Source organism: Gorilla gorilla, chromosome 6, assembly GCF_029281585.2.
Source record: "Gorilla gorilla gorilla isolate KB3781 chromosome 6, NHGRI_mGorGor1-v2.1_pri, whole genome shotgun sequence".
NCBI classification, from domain to species: Eukaryota; Metazoa; Chordata; class Mammalia; order Primates; family Hominidae; genus Gorilla; species Gorilla gorilla.
In genome coordinates this window covers 28,860,005-28,880,265 of record NC_073230.2, presented here as the reverse complement: position 1 = coordinate 28,880,265, position 20,261 = coordinate 28,860,005, and positions in this window count along the sequence as shown.

Here is a 20,261-nt window from a genome sequence, read left to right as displayed (position 1 = left end):
TGTGGAACTTTTAGCACGGGTGACTTCATTTTGATTTTTAGTCTGGTCTAAAATGCAGAATCTTAGTCCAAAACAATGGTTTCCTAGAATTTTTATTTGACAGGGCTCTATGAAATTCCTATTCTACTGTGTGCAAAATTACGCTCACCCTCGAAGTCTTTCTATTTTCCAAAATAGGAAGTAGAGGAAGATAAGTTAGATAGAGAAGGAGCAACGTTGGGTATTTACATTTGAAATGTGTGTGGGATAATCAGGTGGAAATGTCCAGTGGGTAGCTGAGTAACTGCATCCGATGCTTAGGAGAGGTCTGAGCTAGAGACATGTAATTTGGACTCATCAGAAAATGAGAACGTGTGTATGCTCACCAAGGGAGAGCATGGAGACAGAAAAGTAGAGGGCTGACATGTGGAGCCCTTAAGGACACAGCATGTGGAAATGGACCCAGGAAGAAGATTGGCTGCAGAAAGTAAAGTATAAGGGACTGGTCAGAGAAGAGGGAAAGAACCCACAAAAGGCATATGGTGGCCTAGGTCTAAACCCCAACCTTGTTCTTTGTGCAAGCCCTCCAGCCTGTTCATTCTCCCTGCCCTCCAGACCCTGAGATGAAGGCTACAGAACTCTGCTGCTGCTGCTGCCTTGACACTCCACACATGCAGGTAATCTAATTTTAATCAGTTTCTCATCATTGGATAGAAGTAGTTTATCTTTGACCAATTCCTATCACATTAACCCCGATAGCTATTCTAAATCTCCACTCTCCCAAGAATTGTAATCATTCTCTCTCTCCCTGTTTTTTGAAACAATAGCTTTATTAAGATATAACTCATATACAATTTACACATTTAAACTTTTAAAATTTAAAAATTAAAATAATTTGAAAATTAAAAAATTTAATGATTCTTAGCATATTCACAGATTTGTATAACACTACTACAATAAATTTTAGAACATTTCATCACCCCAGGCCGGGTGCAGTGGCTTATGCTTGTAATCCCAGCACTTTGGGAGGCTGAGACAGGAAGATCACCTGAGGTCAGAAGTTGGAGACCAGCCTGGCCAATATGCAAAACCTCGTCTCTAATTAAAAAATACAAAAATTAGCCAGGCATGGTGGTGCACACCTGTAATCCCAGGTACTTTGGAGGCTGAGGTACAAGAATCACTTGCACCTGGGAGGTGGAGGTTACGGTGAGCCGAGATTGCACCACTGCACTCCAGCCCGGGTGACAGAGCAAGACTCCATCTCAAAACAAAAACAAACAAATAAAAAAGAGAACATTTTATCAACCCAAAAAAGAAATTCTGTACCCTTTAGCCGTCACCCTGTTCTAGCCAATCACTAATTTACTTTTCATCTTTATAGATTTGTCTACTCCGAGTGTTTCTTATAAATAGAATTATAAAATATGTGGTCTTTTGTGACTGACTCCTTTTTCTTAAGATAATGTTTTAAGGTTTATCCATGGTACAGCATTACTGTAAAATACGAAATACATTTGGTCTTTGTCCTTAATTCCTGGCACAAGAGCATGTCTTTCTGTTATTCATTATTAGCCCCTTTTGACCGCTCCTGAGTTTATGCTAAACTTAGAGTGGCCATCCCTAGATAACCTCAGAATGGGAATGGTCACCATAAAGACCCAGTGATTAGAGGGTTAGAACTTTCAGCCCCACCCACTGATCTCTGGGAAGTGTGCTTGGGAAGGAGAGTGCCTATAGATAAACTCTATAAAAACCCTTGAACAATAAGATTTGATGAGCTTCTGAGTTGCTGAACACACGGAGGTGCTGGAAGAGTGTCATGCCCAAAGAGGGCATGGAAGCTCTGCGTTCCGACTCTCAATCTTATCCTATCCATCTCTTCATCTGGCTGTTCATCTGCATCCTTCATCATATCCTTTATAATAAACTGGTAAGTGTGTTTCCCTGAGTTCTGTGAGCTGCCCTACGGTATTAGTCCATTTTGCATTGCTATGAAGGAATTCCTGAGACTGGGTAATTCATAAAGAAAAGAGGTTTATTTGGCTCATGGTTCGTAGGCTGTGTAAGCATGGCACCAGTAAATGTTTTGTTTCTGGTGAGACCTCAGGAAGCCTTTACTCATGGCAGAAGGGGGAGGGGGAGCAGGTGTGTCGCATGGTGTGAGAGGGAGCAAGACAGAGAGGGGGAAGGTCTCAGATTCTTTCTAACAATCCGAACTCATAGTAACTCATTACCATGGGGAGGGCACCAAGCCATTCATGAGGAATCTACCCCCATGAGCCAAACACCTTCTATTATGCCCCACCTCCAACATTGTGGATCACATTTTTAACATGAGATTTGGTGAGGAGAAATATCTAAACCGTATCAGCTAGAAAATTAATCAAACCCAAGAAAGTGTTGTAAGAACCCTGATTTATAGCCTATTCATCAGAAGTGTAGATTACATCTATTACATGTGATTGGCATCTGAAATGGGGGTAGTCATGTGGTACTGAGTTCTGAATCTGTGGGATCTGACACTACCTCCAGGTAATCAGAAGTGAATTGAGATATAGGGTACCCACACATCTGGTCACAGAAGTGTTCTGTGTTAAGTGTGTGAGTAGAGGGAAAAAACAATTTGTTTTTTTCCTTTACAGGCATGCATCAGAACTTCATTCTTTTTTATGAAGAAATACATTTGAATGATAGTTCATATTATAGATATAACACATTTTGTTTTTCCATTCATCAGTTGGTAACATTTGGGATATTTCCACCTTTTGGCTATTATTGAAACTGCCTTTGCAAAATTATGACTGAGACAGTGAAAGAGACCTAATCTAATTGACTCCATCTTGCTTTTAACGTTTAAGCTGTCCTTGTTCCTTCCTGGGTGTAGGCTGAACTAACTTCGGGAGGAACTTAGTTTATAGTTTAAAACTAAGACGATAATAGTCCTTTCCTAAAACAAACCTCCTTCTTGCCTGGGGACTAGACTGCCTTTATAGGACTAACAAATTTGCCACAAGATTAGAAATTATGGCTTAGGAGACATGCAGCTGGAGGTTACAAGATTCTGACCTTCCCTAAACTGCTCCTAAGATCAGTGCTTGAGATATTTTGCAGACCCTGCACTTGATGGATCACTTGGCACCACCCAGATTGATAAACTGGCTCATCTGATCTTGTGGCCCTCACCTAAGAATTGACTCAGTACAAGAGGACAACTTCAACTTCCCATGATTTCATCTCTGACCCAACAAATCAGCGCTCTCAAATCACTGTCCTTCCCCCACCCACCAAGTTATCTTTAAAAACTTTGATTCCCAAATGCTTCGGGAGACTGATTTGAGTAATAATAAAACTCTGGTCTCCTGCATAGCTGGCTTTGTGTGTATTACTCTTTCTCTATCTGTCTTGATAAATTGAGTCTGTCTAGGCAGTGGGCAAGGTGAACCCATTGGGTGGTTACAATATGAATAATGCTGCTATGAACATTTGTGCACTAGTGTTTTAGTGGACATATATTTTCTTTCTCTTGAGTTTATACCTAGGAGTGGGATTGCCAGGTTATATGGTATATTAGTCCATTTTCATGCTGCTGATAAAGATATACCCAAGACTGGGAAGAAAAAAGGGGTTTAATTGGACTTACAGTTTCACATAACTGGGGAGGCCTCAGAATCCTGGCGGGAGGTGAAAAGCTCTACTTACATGGAGGCAGCAAGAGAAAATGAGGAAGATGCAAAAGCGAAAACCCCTGATAAAACCATCAGATCTTGTGAGACATACTCACTACCATGAGAACAGTATGGGGGAAACTGCCCCCATGATTCCCTCCCCAAACACATGGGAATTGTGCGAGTACAATTCAAGATGAGATTTGGGTGGGGACACAGACCCAAACGATATCATATGGTGACTCTATGTTAAATTGTTTGAAGAACTAACTGCCACACTATTTTCCAAAGTGGCTGCCCCATTTTAAATTCCCATCAGCAGTATATGAGGGTTCCAATGCCTCCACATCCTTACTAGTACTTGTTTTCTGTCTTTGATTTTAGCCATTCTAGTAGGTGTGAAGTGATATCTCATTGTGATTTTGATTTGCTTTTCTTTGATGACTAATGATATTGAGCATCTTTTCATGTGTTTGTTGGCCATTTGTACACTTTTTATGGATAAATTTCTCTTCAGAATCTTTGTCCTCTCCTTTCCAATGTGTGCCCAGCAGAATGGCTCCCACAAAGAAAGGTGGCAACAAGAAAGGCCATTCTTCCATCAATGACATGGTAACCTGAGAATACACCATCAACATGCACAAGGGCATCCATGGAGTGGGCTTCAAGAAGCCTGCCTCTCAGACACTCAAAGAGATATACAAATTTGCCATACCAGGTGCTGTGGCTGATGCCTGCAATCCCAGCACTTTGGGAGGTTGAGGCACATGGATCACTTAAGGTCAAGAATTTGAGACCAGCCTGGCCAGCATGACAAAACCTTGTCTCTACTAAAAATACAAAAATTAGCTGGGTGTGGTGGTGTGTGCCTGTAATCCCAGCTACTTGGGAGGCTGAGGAAGGAGGATCACTTGAACACAGGAGGTGGAGGTTGCAGTGAGCCAAGATTGTGCCACTGCAGTCCAGCCTGCTGGGTGACAGAGGGAGACTCTGTCTGAAAAAAGAAAAAGAAAAAGAAAAAGAAATTTGCCATGAAGGAGATGGAGATTCCAGATGAGGGGATTGATACCGGGCTCAGCAAAGCTTTCTGGGCCAAAGGAATAAGGAATGTTCCATACTGTATCCATAAGCAGTTGTCCAGAAAATGTAATGAGGATGAAGAATCACCAAGCAAGCTCTATACTTTGGTTACCTATGTACTAGTTACCACTTTCAAAAAAAGTGCCACTGCAAATGAGAACTAACCGCTGGTTGTCAAATCAAGTTATAAAACGGCACACACACACTCTCTCTCTCTCTTTCTCTCTCTCTCTCTCTCACACACACACACACACACACACAATCTCTTTTTTAGAGATGATATCTCACTATGTTTGCTCAGGCTGGCTTGCAGTGGCTATTCACAGGCATAATCATAGCATACTAGTCCTGACCTCCTGGACTCAAGCAATCCTCCTGCCTCAGACTCTTGAGTAGCTGGGACTGCAGGCATACGCCACCGTACCCAGCTACTGCCCAGTTCTTAAGTGGGTTATTAATCTTTTCATTATTGAGTTGTAAGAGTTCTTTATATATTCTAAATACAAGACTCTTATCAGATGAATGTTTTCTCCCATTACATAGCTGTAATCCCAGCTACTCGGGAGGGATTACAAAATGATGTCCTTTGTAGCACAGGAGTTTTAAATTTTGTCCAATTTAGCTATTATTTCTTTAATTGGCTGTGCTTCTGACATATTTAAGAAATCATTGCTTAGTCCAAGATCATGATTAACCACTACATTTTCTTCTAAGAGTTGTTCTAAGTCTGTTTCCTCTTCTCCAAAGTGGAGCGAGTTAATAAAAACACTTACCTTATAGTAATGTTTTAATGCTCCACTGAGTTAATGTTTGTCTAAGCTCATAACACATCTGGCACATATAAGTGCTCTATAAATGTTAGTTCTTAGAGACCACCAAGTGTAGCTTCCCAATACTTCTTATTTTTATTTTTATTTTTTGAGATGGAGTCTCGCTCTGTCACCCAGACTGGAGTGCAGTGGCCCAATCTCGCCTCACTGCAAGCTCCGCCTCCCAGGTTCACGCCATTCTCCTGCCGAGTAGCTGGGACTACAGGCGCCCACCACCACGCCTGGCTAATTTTTTGTATTTTTAGTAGAGACAGGGTTTCACCGTGTTAGCCAGGATGGTCTCGATCTCGTGACCTCTTGATCCGCCTGCCTCGGCCTCCCGAAATGCCTGGATTACAGGCGTGAGCCACCGCGCCCGGCTCCAACACTTCTTTACCAACTTCAGCATCTCAATTTTAACTTTACTTCTCTATCAGAGCAAGGGTGTAATTGACTTTTTACATTTATTACAAATAATACATAATCACAATTACATTGTTTAATGTACATTCTGTTATCTAAAACTGCGATGGTTACTTTCCAAGCTCTAACTTTTGGGTGCATTCCTATATTTGTGTTATGCAGGATATTACGTGATATTGATCATTTTAGCATTACCATACAAGCTGTGTTTTTAATGAAATAGAATTACGGCAATTTTACTTTGCATTATATAAATCAGAATGTATTACAGCTGTTAAGTTGGATAGTAAAAATAGTCTCTTTATACAAAATAGATGAAAAAGGGAAAAACCCACCAAAACACTTTGTTTTCATATAATTATATACTCCATTTATTTATGGAATAAATGACCAGCTAACAGTATAATCTGCAATAAAGCCATTATCATTCTTCATGAAGTTGGTTGGGAGTTATCTAAAGCTCTAGTTAGTCCACTTTCTTCTGGTGGGTAAATAATGTGAACTACTACCAAGGATGTTTTAAGAATCTGGCTGGTAAGCTTCATTTCCAATCTACTTCTAGGTCAGTAGTTCTCAAATTTTAGTTGCATTAGAATCACCTGGAGGGTTTGCTAAAACACAGATGCTAGGCCCCACCCGTACAGTTTTTTGTTTGTTTGTTTTTGAAACAGGGTCTCACTCTGTCACCCAGACTGGAATGCAGTGGTGTGATCATGTCTCACTGCAGCCTTTGCCTCCCAGGAACAGGTGATCCTCCTACCTCAGCCTCCTGAGTAGCTGGGACTACAGGCACATGCCACCACACCCTGCTAATTTTTGTATTTTTGGTAGAGATGAGGTCTCGCCAGGTTGCCCAGACTAGTCTCAAACTCCTGAGCTCAAATGATCTGCCGTCCTCGGCCTCCCAAAGTGCTAGAATTACAGGTGTGAGCCATCATGCTGGCTGAGAGCCTAGAGTTTCAGTAGAATTGGAGTACAGGCCTGAGAATTTAGATTTCTAAAGACTTCCCAGGTGTTATTGACACTGGTGGTTGGGGCCCACATTTTAAGAACCACTGCTGTAGTGCAGTTAACAAACATTGAGGATATCTAGTCTACAGTTTTAAGTTGGCCAACATCCAGAAAATTCCATGATTCTTCAAGATTCCATCAGATATACTGAATCTCCCTAGAGGATCTGTGGAACTCCAAACATCTCACAAATATTATAGCCTTCTAGATAAAGATGGGAATATTTGAAAAATTAGGGGGATGGTACTCCTCAAATTTCTAGGAAAGCTTAAGACCCCTGGAGACTCCACTGACTCTTGAGTGCAGACAATAGAGTTAATCATGTAGCCTAACTACGTGCTTGGTCTAGTGATTTTGTTTTGATTTATGTTCCGCAGCAGAGCAGGCCCTGTGACAAACTGGCTTCTAGCACCCAACTCTTGCTCAATGAATCCTTTGTAAAAACAGGTCCATTTTATACACTCCTAAATTTATAGCCATTTCAGTGAGTTTTATGATGATTATAATTTGCTTTCTAGTCTCTCTCAGAGCTGACACTTTTGTTTGACTAATAAGCTTTTCTTCCTTTTTCCTTCTTCTGGTTTTGTTTTCTCTGCCAACAGCAGTAGGCCTATGACTTAAGTAATGTCCTTGGTCTTGCTTTAGAATTGGAGTATAACCCATCCCAAGCAAAAAATTAATGGGTAAGTTTGTCTTTAATGTGAACTCACAATGCTGGAAAGATATAACTCTGGGGCCACCATTAACCATGATCTCTGCAACAAAGAGAAAGACTTTCTTTAGCATGATACCAAAGTTTGGGCTCAGGAAATGATACCCTGAAATATGGAGATTTGACACACCGAACCAAAGAAGCAGTCTCAGGTCTCTCTGACTTTCCCCACTTCTTAATCCTCTATCTCTCCCAAAGCACAGGGGGAGGCTGTTCTCTGGATTTCTTTTCTACCTAGAAACTGGACCCACCAAAGAGGAACATAATTGCCATTGATCCTTTCCTCCAAATTTCATTAACCAGAGAAGATTATTATATCACAGAAGAAGAGCCCACATTGGGCTATGTCACACCCAGAGCCCGCATAGTGTTCTCTGGTCCCGTTCAATTCTTAGAGACTTATTTACTAAACATTTTCTGTGCAATGGACCCATTGATTCCCCCTAAAAATAATTATGCCTCAAAATGGCCACATTTTCCACATCTTCTTTTCTTCTATGAAGAAGGGTATATAAGCATCTGAACCTCATTGGGTTGTTGGATAATCATGTTCTTGCAATACCTCCATGCATAAGCATGTTACATAAATTTGCATCTATTTTTCTATGAATCTACCTGTTGTCAGTTCATTTTCAGCAAACCTTTAGAGGGCAGAGGGGAAATTTTCCCTTGGCCCTTACACCAACATACAAAGAGAAATAGAGCCAAGAAAAGAGAACTTGATGACATTGTTTGAACCTGGATTAATAGCAGTATCTTTGTCATTCTGAATTATTTGAGCCAATACATTTCCATTTTAAGTTAGCTAGTTTAAGTTGGGTTTCTGAGCTGAGTGTGATGGGGCACACCTGTAGTCCCAGCTACTCAGGAGGCTGAGGTGGGATAATAGCTTGAGGCCAGAAATTTGAAGCTGCAGTGTGTTATGACCATGCCTGTGAATAGCCACTAGAGCTACTGCACTCCAGCCTGGGCAACATAGCAGTACCTCATCTCTTTAAAAAAAAAAAAGGTAAATGACAACTCATCTGCATGTCTCTTTCTTCATTAGTAAAGTGGTTGAGCCTATTATCTCCGATCCATGGTCTATGCCTCAACAGATAACTACCTCTGATTTTAAAGCCAAGGAGAATTTGTGATTTTAAGAATTATACTTGCAGATTCCCCAGAAAGGAGCTAAATAAAATAATGCTTCAAGCTTGGAATATTGAGCATTTTTTCTCTCCTCCTACTCTCAAAAAATGTTTCATTTGTAAAGACACTGTACTGGCTGGAGTGGCAGTGAAGGGCTCTGCTTCAACTACTGTGGAGGAGAGTTTTCTTTTTTCCTTTCTTTATAGGGCAGGGGCAGAAAAGCCTCAGTAGCCTGGGCGTGGTGGCTCACACCTGCAATCCCAGCACTTTGGGAGGCTAACGTGGGAGGATTGCTTGAGCCCAGGAGTTTAAGACCAGCCTGGGCAACCCTGTCTCTACAAAGATACAAAAGTGAGCCAGGTGTGGTGGCATGCCCCTGTATACCAACTACTCAGGAGGCTGAGGCAGGAGGATCACTTGAACCCAGGAAGTGGAGGTTGCAGTGAACCATGATCTCACCACTGCACTCCAGCCTGGGTGACAGAGTGGGACTCTGTCTCAAAAAGAAAAAAAAGTCTCACTAAACTCAATCAACAAGAATTTGTACTAGGGAGGGCAAAATGACAAAACAGCGAATAAGTTTTGTTCATTCCCTAGTGCTAATATGGATAATTTTTCCTGGTTCCAGTTCATTGGGCATCAGAATATTTTGAAATAAGGTGTCATTGAACTACCCAGGACAATGAGTGGACAGAGGATGTTTTACCATGAAATTCTGATTTTGAACATACCTTTCCAGAAATAGATGAGTAACACAAGGTACTTCATTTTTGTAGCAGAGACATAGTCCACATGTTGTTTGAATTATAGAAGAAAGACTTAAAAGAGGTATGACTCATTTAAAATAAGATATGGGGAACTCTCCATTTTTCTCTCTCTCTCTCTTTTCTCTTTCTCTTTTTCTTTGTTTTTGACAGTGTCTCACTCTAAAGCCCAGCTGGAGTGGTATAGTGGCATGATCATGGCTCACTGCAGCCTTGACTTGCCAGGCTAAAATGATCCTTCCACCTCCGTCACCCAAGTAGCTGGGACTACAGGTGTGCACCACCACACCTGGCTAATTTTTTATATTTTCCGTAGAGATGGAGTCTTACCTTATTCCCCAGGCTGGTCTTGAACTCCTGGGCTCAAGTGATCTGCCTTGCCTTGATCTCCCCAAGTGCTGGGATTACAGGCATATGAGCCACCACACCCAGCCACCTCTCCTTCCAATATGTATTTTAAATTATTTTTTTGCAAGGGAAAATTTCATGGTGGATTTTTTTGTCAAGGTAAAAAGAGCAAAGAGAGTATTTAAACTGAAGAGCAACCTCTTTACAAGCATTGTGTGATTCTTGAAAAGGGAAACTCCCGACAGTCCCTGGACCTGTCTAAAACAGCGTGTATACTGGACTGTGCATTACCTAGCATAGAGGAAAAATTGAATACTTCTATATGATAATTGAGATTTTTGAGCTACATTTTGCCATAAGGATGGTACACAAGGGTAGCAAAATGTGGTGTTTGGCTATTGTTTTTGTTATTGTGTGGTTTTAAAGAATTAGTAAGATGTTAGTGAAGTTCTCCAGTAAATGAAAAGTGGGGATTGTAATTTCTACAAGGAATCTTCATGGATATGCCACAGATATAGTCCCTCAACTGAATTCCTTCTTTTATTAAATTTTTAAACAGAGTCCACTGAGTGGATTATTCTTTCTTACAAATATCTCTTTCTGTATGTATTTGTTTATTTATATTTTTGAAACATAGTCTCGGCTTACTCTGTTGCCCAGGCTGGAATACATACAATGGCGTGTGTGATCATAGCTCACTGTAACCTTGAACTCCCGGACTCAAGTGCATCCTCCCACCTCAGCCTCCAGAGTAGCTGGAACTACAGGTATGCACCAACATACCCAGCTAATTTTTTAAATTTTTTTGTAGAGACAGGGTCTCAATATGCTGCCCAGGATGGTCTCCAATTCCTGGCCTCAAGTGATCCTTCACCTCAGCCTCCCAAAGTACTGGGATAACAGGGATAAGCCCGTGTCCAGCAACAAATAATGTATTTAAACAAATATTTTAAATAATGGGAAACAATTCATTATATGAACTGCTACCAGAGGGCTTATCACAAATGCATTCATTTCCTAAACTGGATTTTGTAGTATTTTACAAATATAATATTGATGGTATTTAATTATTTTAAGTAGCCCTGCAAAATATTTTAGAACTTAATACTATTTGCTGTTTTATCATATGGTCACTTCCTACATGATTTCTTTCTTGTTCGATTTACTAAGACTGGGCTGCTAACTATAAATTTGGCCTCATAATTTTTATTAATTTTTAATTAATTAATTAATTTAAATTTTAATTAATTAATTTAATTAATACAATTACATAATTGTATATGCGTATAACGTACATGACATTGCAGTGCATGTATACATTGTATAATTATTACAATTATTTTAAATCCATAATATGTGTCCAGGTGGCTATTGTTGTCTTGAAAACAGCTGTGATTTTCCCATGTGTCCTATTTCTAATACCTAAGGTTTTGGTCACAAAACAGGAATAATTAGTAAGATTATCAATGAGAAGAGGAAAATGTAATAATTTTAATAATTTAAATTTCTGGCCATCTAATTAATACACTGCTAATCTGGTATTCTAAGCATTGTGTCTAGCTGTCAATAATACCATCATCTAACCTATTTCTTTTTGCTTCACATTGATGATTTGTTTAATTCAACTGAATTTTCCAAACTAGTTTGTGTATTATTTGCTTATGGGTGAGTTAAAGGTCACACGAACCAAGCAATCTACTCACTCTCTCATAAGTACAATAAAACCATAAAATCATTAAGATAAGTAAAGTAGGTCTAATGCAAGTAACAACCTAGGTGGCCAAGGAATAATTATGTGCTAGGAAACCTAATCTAAGAGAAAGTAAACTGAGTGCTAAACTTAACTCTGAGGACATAGAAGATAAAATGGAATTGTGATATGTTACAGATCATACCTGTGTATCAATGAACAAACTTTTCCTTATCATATATTTTAAGAGGTACTCAAGATCCTCCAGGGATCTTGAGTGGTATAGTGAAATGCATTCAAAATAATTTTTAAAGGTCAGGGAGGGGGTAATTTGTGTTTTAGTTCTACGAAAGGAGAGTGTAATATGTTAGCTCATAGTCTGTGAAGTCATTTCTATGAGGGAGCTAGAGGGTTATCCAGGTTTACAGGTTACTGATGAATTAATTTGATAAAGGCAGAAAGCTTAGAGGATCTAGGGCACTGATCTTCAAACATTTTTATTTCTATACATCCTAAAATAATTTTCAAAATCTCCCCCTTAAATGTTTTAAAATTAATATCTAAAACATTTCATAAGAAGTTAAAAAAGCTAAAAACGATATAACTTTTAACATTTTAACTATGTTTTTTACTGTACTATGTTTTGTACTGTAAAGGTGGAAACCTTTACAGTACATTTAAAGGCATAAAAAATCATTTAAATACCATATAGACTTGATAACACCATTATCAGTTTAAAATACAATAACAACATTTAGTAGTCAGGAATTTTACATTGTTCCTTATTATCTTTGAACGCAGATTTTCATTCTGCTTCTACTCTAGAACTGTCTTTGGAGATGAATTATTATTGGCATTCTATTGCTCAAAACAATCTAATTGTATAATTTTATAGAAATTATTTTAAGTATAATTGGTTAATATTGCTGTTTCTTTCCATTCAGATTTCTGCTCTTCATATTTCCCTTTGGATTAGATATTGTGGGAGTGGCTGTGGGGATTTTTGGGGAACCAGGTAAAAAGAAGTTGAGATGGGAACATGTTTAGTGTGTATTTAATGGGTTATGTATATATGAGGCTGACATTCACTTCCATCTGTAGTTAGGTAGCAGCAATTAGAGAAGGAGTAAAACCTATACTATTTTGTCAACTCACTTGGAGTCTTAATACATAGGTTCAGGGCTAGAGACTGAACGATGATATGAATGCAGAGACTTGCACTGCAAGCATATAGGTGGTGGAGAAGAAACAAAACTGAAATTAATGGAGACAGAAGTTAGTCTGTGAAAAACTGTCAGCAAAAGGCTTGGTTTCCATAAACACTTGGTCAAAATAGAAGTTTTCACTTATTAGGAATGTACTTGGTAATGCAACATGTGCAATTAGTAAATGTACCATACAGTTTCCTCCTTTTTGTTAAAAATCACAGAAAATAAGGCCGGGCGTAGTGGCTCATGCCTGTAATCCCAGCACTTTGGGAGGCCGAGGTGGGCAGATCACGAGGTCAGCAGATCAAGACCATCATGGCTAACATGGTGAAACCTTGTCTCTACTAAAAATACAAAAATTAACTGGGCGTGGTGGTGGGTGCCTGTAGTCCCAGCTACTCAGGAGGCTGAAGCAGGAGAATGGCGTGAACCCAGGAGGCAGAGCTTGCAGTGAGCCAAGATCGTGCCACTGCACTCCAGCCTGGGCGACAGAGCGAGACTCCATCTAAAAATAAATAAATAAATAAATAAATAAAAATAAAAATCACAGAAAATAGAATTTCTTTGCCAGTCACAACTCTTTAGCAATATTACAAACAGCATTTATGTCTGTGAGTAAAGTCACATGTTTTTGCATCCAAATGATCAATAATTTTTTAAAATTGTTGAAGACTGCTGTTAAAGAGAATACTGACTCACATTCCTATTCTTTCCATAAAAATAAAATATTAAAATCATTATTATATGAAGAGGCTATGGACATATGCAGGCAAAGTAATGTAAAAAATAAGTTAGAGATGTATTGAGTACTTACTGAAAATGTAATATTTCTAGATTTAGAAATATTTGTGTTATCTCTTAGCATCACAAAATTTGTAGTGTTTTATTTCTTTTTTCATTCTAAATGTTAACATTTATACCTAAATTTATGTACTTTTTCTTAAAAAGCCCTCCTCTCACCCCAAATAATAAAAGCCTCAAGCCCCATAAAAGTTGCTTACACTTTCTTTGCTTTGATTTTGTGGGCCTCTGCCTCAGTGGTGATCTACAGTTATACAGCACACGGACTGCAGTACAAGAGGATCCTACCCTGTCCTATAGCACATCTCAATCCAGAACATCTCAAAGTTCCCCAGAACAGCCTGTTCTACTGTGTGTTTTGTTGCTGTTGTTGTTGTTGTTGTTTTTTGAGACGGAGTCTGGCTCTTGTCACCCAGGCTAGAGTGCAATGGCGCAATCTGGGCTCACTGCAACCCCTGCCTCCAGGGTTCAGGCGATTCTCCTGTCTCAGCCTCCCAAGTTGCTGGGATTACAGGCGTGCACCACCATGCCTGGCTAATTTTTTTGTATTTTTGGTAGAGACGGGGTTTCGGCATGTTGGCCAGGCTGATCTTGAACTCCTGACCTTAGGTGATCCACCCACCTTGGCCTCCCAAAGTGCTGGGATTACAGGCATGAGCCACCACGTCCAGCTCTTCTGGTGTTATAATTTGCCCTTAATGGAAATATGATTAAGTCAAGGAATAAAGTGTCATAGATATTGTATTGGGGATGTTTCACAGATACCAATTGTTTGGGGCTCCTGAATTTTTTTCTCCCAAATTTTAATTTTGGAAAATGTCAAATGTATGGGAAAGTTGCAAGTGTAATATGATGAATGCCCATTTGTCTTTCACCTAGACTTAGCAATTGTTAATGTCTTATGTTTGCTTTCTCTTTCTAAATAAAATAATAATTCTAGTAATAATAGCAAGTACATATTATTATTGTTGAACCATTCGAGAGTTAAGTTGCAGACATCCTGATCCTTTACCCCTAAATCAGTAACTACTCTCTAAGAGCAAAGTTATTCTCTCAGGTAAACAGATCCCTCTTCAAGGAAGAGTCTGCTGCCCAGATGCAGTAAGTGCCAAGCTCCTTTAGGTCAACCCACCTCAGCTGCAAGGAACTGCCTCTTCAGTATAATGTCACCCTGTTCCCAAAGCAGCTTTCATCAAGTAACTAAAGCAGGTGATGGCAAAAATAGTTATTTCAATGGACTTGGGATGATTCAGGTAGGCAACAGTCACTCCAGAGCTCCCTTGACCTACTCCTTAAATGCTGGTGATTTTCCAGGATCTCTGCCTCAATTTTCTTCTTTTCTGACTCCAGATTAGTGTTTTTCTAAAATTTTTTGCATCTAATGACTACATTGTTCAGGAGAAGAAGCCCAATTCAAGATACTTTAAAAAAATTAATCATAGATATCCACATACAAAAAAATTAATCTAGACACAGACCTTTCACAAAAATTAACTCAAAATGAATCATATACCTAAATGTAAAGTGCAAAACTATAAATAAAAGATAACGTACAAGAAAACCTAGATATCCTTGGGTATGGTGATGACATTTTAGGTATAGCACAAAGGGATGACCCATGAAAGAAATAATTAGTAAGCTGGACTTGGTGGAAATTAAACACTTAGGGTGGGTGCAGTGGCTCGTGTTGGTAATCTCAGCACTTTGGGCGGCCAAAGCAGGTGAATTGCTTGAACTCAGGGGTTCGAGACCAGGGTGGGCAACATGGTAAAACCACGTCTCCAGAAAAAACACAAAAATTGGCTGTGCATGGTGGCATGCTCTTGCAGTCCCAGCCACTCAGGAGGCTGAGGTGGGAGAATCACCAGAGCCCAGGAGGTTGAGGCTACAGCGAGCCATGATCTGCCCACTGCATTCCAGCCTAGGCAACAGAATGAGAACTTGTCTCAAAAAAAAAAAAAAAAAAAAAGAGAGAGAGAGAAATTAAATACTTCTACTCTGACAGACACTGTCAAGAGAATGAGAAGACAAGTCACAGACTGAAAAAAGTATTTGTAAAAGACATATCCATTACACTGTTACCAGTAGTGAATCCACACAGGTCTGCAGCAACCTCCATTTTTGCCTCCTCAGAAGACAGAATTTGACTGAGGAGCATAAGGAAGAAGAAGAGACAGAGGCAAGTTTTAGAGCAGGAGTGAAAATTTATTAAAAAGCTTTAGAGCAGGAACAAAAAGAAAGCAAAGAACACTTGGAAGAGAACCAAGCAGGCATCTTGGAGGACAAATGCACCGTTTGACCTTGGACTTAGGGTTTTACATGCTGGCATACGTCTAGTATTTTGTTTCCCTCTTCTCTTGATTCTTCCCTTGGGGTGAGCTGCTGGCATGTGTGGTGGCCAGCTAGCACTTGGAAGTTGAGCATGCTCAGTGTGTTTACTGGAGTTGTATGCATGCTCACCTGAGCTGTGTAGAATGCACCCGTAGGTCATATACCAATTAAACTCTGCCATTTTGCCTCTTAACGCACACGCTTGAGCCCACTTGCTCAACTCCTGAGATCTTATTGGAAAGCTGATGACCACCAGTTTCAGGTGTTTTTTGTTTTGTTTTGTTTTTGTTTGTTTGTTTGTTTTTGAGATGGAGTCTCACTCTGTAGCCCAGGCTGGAGTGCAGTGGTGCGATCTCGGCTCATTGCAATCTCCGCCTCCCGGGTTCAAGCAATTCTCTGCCTCAGCCTCCGGAGTAGCTGGGATTACAGGCGCCCGCCACTATGCCGGGCAAATTTTTGTATTTTTAGTAGAGACGGGATTTCACCATCTTGGCCAGGCTGTTCTTGAATTCCTGACCTTGTGATCCACCCGCCTCGGCCTCCCAAAGTGCTGGGATTACAGGCGTAAGCCACAATGTCCGGCCTCAGGTGTTTTATATCTATTGGAAAACGGCCTTTCCTGTTGCCGGCTGTGACCAATTATTATCTTAGAGTAGCAGTGTGACAACTCCCTGACCATCACCTGATGATCACCTGACATTCCTGATGGGGTGGAGACCCTCTACTCCCCTGTTTATGTCTGACTAGCTATCTACTCTAACAAAACAATTTCTAATCCAAAATATTCAAAGAACTCTTAAAACACAACAGTAAGAAAATAAACAACCTAATTAAAAAATGGGCCAAAGACTAAACTGACTTGTCACTGAAGAAAATATACAGATAACAAATAAGCATATGAAAAGATGTTAAGCATCACATATCATTAAGGAATTGCAAATTAAAACAACAATGAGTTACAGCTACACATCTACTGGAATGGCCACAATCCAAAACACTGACAACCCCAACTGCTGGAGAGGATGTGGAATAATACGAATTCTCATTCATTGCTGGTGGAAATGCAAAATGGTTACAGCCACTTTGGAAGACAGTTTGGCAGCTTCTTACACAATTAAACCTACCTTTATCATATGCTCCAGCAATGGTGCTCCTTGGCATTTACCTAAATGAACTGAAATGTGTCTGCACAAATGCCTGCACATTAATAGTTACAGCAGTGTTATTCATAATGGTTTAAACTTGGAAACAACCAAAATTCCTACAGTAAGTGAATGGATAAACTGTGGTATATTTAGACAATGGAATATTATTCAGCACTAAAAGGAAACAAGCTATCAAGCCATGAGTAGACATGGAGGAATCTGAAATGCACATTACTATGTGAAATAAGCCAATCTGAAAAGGCTACCTAAAGTATGATTCCAACCATATCACGTTCCAGAAAAGGCAAAACCATGGAAACAATAAAAAGATCAGTGGTTGCCAGAGATTGTGGGGAGGAAGGAATGAATAGGTGGAGCATGGAAGATTTTGAGAGCAATGAAGAAACTGTTCTGTTTGACATTCTTCGATCTGTATGACACTATAATGGTGAATACATGTCATTACACATTTATCACTAATTCCCTTAGTGACAAATGAACCCTAATGCAAACTATGAACTTTGAGTGATAATGATTTGCAAACTTAGGCCTATCAGTTGTAACAAATGTGTTAATACCACTCTGGCGTGATAATGATAGTGGGGAAAGCTGTGCATCCTTTGGGGGCAGGAGGTATGTGGGAACTCTATACTGTCTGCTCAATTTTGTTGTCAATTTGAAAGCACCCTAAAAAAATTATCATTATTAAAAAATTAATCATAGTTTTATATAAAAGGTAATCATGGTTTTACTTAAGCATAACTTTTAAAATTAATCATAGTTTTGAATTAGTAAAAATAAAACTACAAACTTTTGTGACTATTATTATTTTTATTATTTATTAAGGTTGTTTCATATTTATGAGAAGAATAGTATGGTTTCCATTCTTCCATCAAGGTATCTCTATTTGAGTTTAAAATCAGACACCACATCCAGGCAGTTTCTTTTTTTTAATTGAAATTAAAAATTTTTAATTATTATGGATAGATAATTTATTATCTATACAATATTTCTTGCGTATATGTGATATTTTGATACAAGTATACGATGTGTAATGATCAAATCAGGGTGACTGTGGTATCCATCACCTTAAGCATTTATCATTTCTTTGTGGTAGCAACATTGTTTTAGTTATTTTGAAATGCAGAGTAAATTATTGTCAGTTATACTCACCCTATTGTGCTACCAAACGCTACATCTTACTCTTTCTAATTGTATTTTTGTACCCATTAACCTATCCTTCTTTATCTCCCTGCTCCAGGCAGTTTCTTTCATTACTTTTTATTTCTATTTTATAAAAACTTATAGGTTGTTGAGAATGGCATATAAGAATTGTTTGCTCTCTCAAGTAGTTCTGGATATTTGAATCAAACATGGGTTCAGAAATTATGCAACTTTGTAATTACTTTCCACATTTTTCAGTTACTCAAAAGTCAAATATTAGAATTTGGGAGATAATTGCAAAATAATTATTAATGTACCTCTTAGGTATGTTTTTGGCTCTGAAACTTATATCTTTATGTTTTAGTTGTAGCATGTGAATATGTTTTAAAATATATGCCTAAATATGTTGTTTATCCCCACTTTTTTTTTTTTTTTTTGACAGAGTCTCGCTCTGTCACCCAGGCTGGAGTGCAGTGGTATGATCTCGGCTCACTGAAGTCTTGACTGACTGCCCAGGCTGAGGTGATCTTCCTACCTCAGCCTCCGAAGTAGCTGAGATCGCAGGTGCATGCCACCATTCCTGGCTAATTGTTGTATTATTTGTAGAGATGAGGTCTCACTATGTTGCCCAGTCTGTTCTTGAACTCCTGGACTCAAGCAATCCTCTTGCCTCAGCCTCCCAAAGTACTGGAATTGCAGACATAAGCCACCATGGCTGGCCCTGTTTATCCCCTTTACATAGGGAAAAAAATCCCCAAGTGTTAGAAAAGAATAAACTCTTGCTGAAACCAAAGAACTGTAGTTTGGTTTTTACCGAGAAAGTGAAATCTTAAATATTAACATTAAGGTGTTTCAGGCCTGAAGTTAAAATATTGAATGCATTTCAAAGATTTACCACTTCAACAAGATTTTAAAATCACACAAATGTGCTTTATTGGCTATGCCATGTCATAAAGAGATGTTATTATCTTATCTCATCTCTCATTTCCATTCAAGAGGTATTGTTTTTAAATGTAAAAAGCATGACCTGGAACCTACTGCCCATTTCTTTGCACAGCACGCTGAGAAGATGCTAAACTTTGACTTCATTCACAATTTTTCATAATCTACTTCTTCAGTTCTGAATTAAGATCTGGAGACATATTTTTACCTTCCTGCTATTCGTTATGGAGAAAGCAGCCTGGGGATGGACACTTGGACAAAACTCCTATTTATGTATGTATGTATGTATGTATGTATGTATGTATGTATGTATGCATTTATTTATTTATTTATTTTTGAGACAGAGACTTGCTCTGTCACTAGGCTGGAGTGCAGTGGTGGGATCTCAGCTCACTACAACCTCTGCCTCCCGGGTTCAAGTGATTCTCCTGCCTCAGCCTCCCGAGTAGCTGGGACGACAGGCGTGCACCAACACACCCAGCTAATTTTTGTATTTCGGTAGAGATGGGGTTTCACCATGTTGGCCAGGATGCTCTCAATCTCTTGACCTCATGGTCCACCCAACTCAGCCTCTCAAAGTGCTAGGATTACAGGTGTAAGCCATCGCGTCCGGCCTCCCATTTATTAATGTATTAATAACAACATCTTCTGGCTGCACATGTTGCAGGTGCCCTATCAATACTGATCCCATCAACCCTTTCCAGCCCAGAAATAAATTGTTAAACTAAACAACAAAAACTCTTCTCCAGTAGCATAGTAAGCCAGGAGATCTTTAGACAATTCTACTTTGCAATGACCACTTGCTTTCCTTTATTGCAAAAAGATGAACTTGACAAACACACCAGGAGATGGTAGCACCATAAGGCTTGAGTCATTTCCATACTAAGATAGAATTTACGTAAATTACAAGAGGATGGAGCAAATGTATGTGTTATTCAGGCTTTATATCTTTTTCTATATCACAAGAAATTTTGCATATTAACTACTTCGTAATATTTCTTTTCAATAACTTATGGAGGCTGGGTGCTGTGGCATGCACCTATAGTCCCAGGCAC